The 4110-nt window shown below is 21.0% G+C and overlaps 1 protein-coding gene across 2 annotated transcripts in view; it reads right to left on the bottom strand.

Annotated features, from left to right (window-relative positions):
* Window positions 1-3333: 3333 nt before the first annotated feature.
* Window positions 3334-4110, bottom strand: part of LOC107473487 (pentatricopeptide repeat-containing protein At3g63370, chloroplastic) — a 6239-nt gene continuing 5462 nt past the window's right edge. For both annotated transcript variants that reach the window (XM_052257038.1, XM_021136300.2), the window contains one exon: window positions 3334-3577. The gene's annotated coding sequence lies outside the window, so the exon portion shown is untranslated. The remainder of the gene's footprint in view (window positions 3578-4110) is intronic.

The raw sequence follows: 4110 nt of genomic DNA, 5'->3' as shown, positions 1-4110 counted from the left end.
TGTTTTTTTAGTCAGTTTATTCTCATCTTTTATTTATCATTAGTTAGTGTTAAAAAAGTAAGAGAGAATAATAGAAAAAATATTTGTGTATATCTAAGTTGTGTAAAATAATATAATATAAAAAATATTTATAATGTTAATAAAGATATAATATTTTATAATAAATATTCAGATATACTAAATAACTTTATTGAATGTTAATTGATTCTAATATATTCTAACAGTTAAAAATTTAGAATGTAAGAATTTTTATTAATTGAATCTCAAACTTCATCCAATGTTAACAATAAAAAATTGAAGATTTTACTAACAAAAAAAATTTAAAACTACTCTTTGAAAAGTATAAAAAAGATTTTTTTTTATTATTAAAAATGTTTAAGTTATATTTTTATAATATTAAACACACAAGAAACCTTAGTAGTGGTTTTAATCAATTACGAATTAAGATAATTATACTAATGTCAAAAAGAAATATGTATTTTAAATTTATTATGTGAGGTGAGGACTACCCTGCCTTTTTATATAGAATTTTTGAACAAAGGTATAAATGATAATTGGAGTAAAAGTGCCATCTTTAAAAAAAAACATGTACTTAATTCATTCATGCACTATCAATTCAGCATTAATCTAAAAATATAAATGTAAATTGAAATATAAGTGTGTTTTTGGATGCTATTAAAAAAGATTTTTTTTAACAATTTTTTTTTAAATTTACAGTTTGGTAAATTTTTTAAATAAAAATAAAATCATTGTAAAAAAATATAATTCTCATTTTTAAAAATATTTTAACATAATAAATAAATAAATAATATTTTTATATCGTTATATTCAAATATATAATTAATAAATAAAAAATACTTCTACACAATTTTAACTTTTATTGGGAAAAATTATTATGTAGTTTCATTCATTCATTCCTGCACTGTTGAAGGTTGTAGCAAGGGACAAAAAGGCACAGCCCCTACAATTATTGGGTTCCGAAACAAAAGAAGATGAGTTTGGTTTTTACAATTTCTATGCAAAAGAAAATTTGGATGTATATGGCCCTCTCTCTCTAATCTCTATATATGTGTGTTTGATCAACCTCACTTGTCAATTCATGTTTCCAGTTACTTCAATTCAATGTAACATTTTCCCACCTTCTCAGCTATCGAGAAAATTAATTCAAATAAAAAATTAAATTGAATGGAGTTAGCACTTAGCACCACCAACCATATTCATAACACATATCCTATCACTTTCTTTTCTCTTTCTACCCTCTTCATTCAAAACTTCTTATTATGTTCTTAAAATATATTTAATTATGTGTTTGAAAACAAAATAAATCTTACTGTTTGTATCAATTCAACAAAAATAAACTTAGCGGGGTTTTTTCTTCTTCTTAAACATATCCATATAATACGAAAATTTTTATATATAACATACAAATTTATTGATATAATAAAAAAAAATTTGCTACATAATTGAAAAATTATTTATACTACTGCTGTTTTATGATAATTTTCTATTTTTATCTAATAATTTTGCGTTAAATTTTGATAATATTTAATATCTTAAATATATTTTGACGATTGAATAAGTTAATATTTTAGCTATATGATTTTTTACAAAATTTTGTATTAATTATCACAAAATTTATATATTGTATACCAAAATGTATCAAAATTTTTGTATTTAGTAATCTTGTTAAAATATATAAAAAAAGAAAATGATCGCGATAATAACGATAATAGTGATAATAAAAAAGGTAAAATAAAATAAACTAAAAAAAAGGTGAAGAGAAAAAAAAAAGAAAGAAAAAGACAAAAATATAAACAAAAAAATAGGGACGTAGATAAAAAAAATGTCACAAATTTAATTGAATTTAATTATACAAAATTTGGCTATATAACAATTGCAAAACAAATAACCTTTAATAATTATATTTGAAAAAACTAAGAATGATTGTCTTTAGTTTGGGAGAATTGTATTTCTTATTATTTGAAATGAAAATTTACTTTGAAGAAAAAAATAATTTTTATATTTTAATTGAAAGTGTCTTAAAGATATTAATTAAAAATAAATAAAAATTTTAATTTATTATTAAGTATTCAGTAAATTAAAATATTAAAAAAATTATACTTTCTATTAGAATCTTTAAACTTTGAAGTACTAAAAACTTTTTATACTTTCTATTACAATCTTTTATTTATAATATTTTTAATTGATATTCTTAAAACATTTATTATAAAGATTCTTTCTATATACAAAGTACATTTAATCTTCATCATTATTATCATCGTTATCATCTTCACAGTGCCAATTCCTGAATTCAGCCGTTGGATTTGGACCCTAGCTAGCCCTATAGTCAACGAGACAACGAAAGCATTTTCCATTCATATTCCTTTAACCCAGTACATATTCATTTTCTTTTTATGCATAATCTTTTAATATTTAACTATCTGATATTTTAAAAATATATTTTAAGAGTACTATAATAAGTTTTATATATTTAATACATTAAAAATATAAAAAATTAATTTTTTTAATTATTTTTAACAAAATATTTTTTTATAATCATCTTAAAATATATTTTTAAAGTAAAATTTTACAAGATCCAACTTTTTACTAGAGAAAATCTTTTAGGAGTAGTCTAGTCTAATCAGATAAGGATTACTTGTTAAAAGAGATTTCTATAAAGTTTACTTTTTCTTTTATAAAAATGTAGGTACATCTTAAAATTAATTATATATTTATGTATAAATATATATTATTTAATTTATTTTTAATATATATTTTATAAAATCTAAATACACTGAAATAAATCTTAATATTGTATTTAGTGTAAAGTGGATTAAAATAAAAATCAAATTTTAATTTAATTCGTACAAAGGTGAAATTAGAATTAATTAATTGAAATAGAAATATTTTAGGTATAAAATATTATTAAAATTAATTTCTGTTTTCAAAAGTTTTAATTCCTTGTATTTTCACTTTTTGAAGTACTAAAATTTAAAAAATAGAGACTGAAATTTTAATACTAATTTATAAAATAATAAATATAATATTAAATCCCAATCTTTCTGTTTTTGTCTCAATATCTCAAAACAAACACTACATAAAATACTTATTATAAAGAATTAAATCATGGTAAAATTTTTATAACTTTTTATACTATTTTTAATATTTATTTCACTAAGATATTACTAGAAACATTATTTCAAAACACTTTTGGCAACATTATATCATGTTCACAAGGTGATATATTTTTTGACTTGATATGTCTATATTAACACAATAGATAGGAATATATATAGCTTGTAAGTTTTATACAAAAATTAGATGGGATAATTTTGCAATAGAATTCACATCATATTGTATGAAATGATTTAATAGTAGAAAGAGAACAAAAAATGAGTATAATTTACCGTTATAAAATTTGGTCACGGACAGACATTCGTAAATGTGAGAAAAGGTTTGATATTTATGATGATATCCCACTGAGGGATCTCTGCATGCGTTGTAAAATTTGGACAGCTAAGTTCTGTGAATTCTGATTCTGATTCAAACCTCTCTGTCTCTGTATAGCCTCATAGACCTGTAACGTATGGACAATCCAATTAATTATCCAGTTGGCTTTCTTCCATATGCCTATTCTTTTTTCATCTTTCAAATTAATTTAATTTCGTTTTTAAATTATATTCTGTCACTTAGTTTAGTCTATTCATAATAAGCAAGATGCTATATGCACTACAAATCAAATACTAAATTAGTTATATACTTATAAATATTAATTAGGTATATATATAAAAAGAAACATTAAATTAAATTAGAATTAGAATTTTAAGAATAGTTGGACTTTGAAGCTTTAGTCCGTCCTTGTATTTTATTTATATCTAGACTCCTTTCCTTTATTTAATAGTGTATTATTTTGTGCTCCTTAGTGTTACACAGCTATCTAACTATGAAAGATAAAAGTACAACTAGTCTGGTCAGCATTGTAAATGTAAAGAGCAAAGTTCTGAAAATTAAACCGGTGACCAAACTCGTAAGGATAAAAGTTTTAAAAGTTTAAAAATTTAATTAAGGTTCAACTAAAATTGAATTTGATATAATAAAATGATATATTTA

Source organism: Arachis duranensis, chromosome 2 (assembly GCF_000817695.3).
Source record: "Arachis duranensis cultivar V14167 chromosome 2, aradu.V14167.gnm2.J7QH, whole genome shotgun sequence".
Classification (NCBI taxonomy): domain Eukaryota; kingdom Viridiplantae; phylum Streptophyta; class Magnoliopsida; order Fabales; family Fabaceae; genus Arachis; species Arachis duranensis.
The sequence above is the reverse complement of the archived record's forward strand: the minus strand, read 5'-3'. Positions and strand labels throughout refer to the sequence as shown.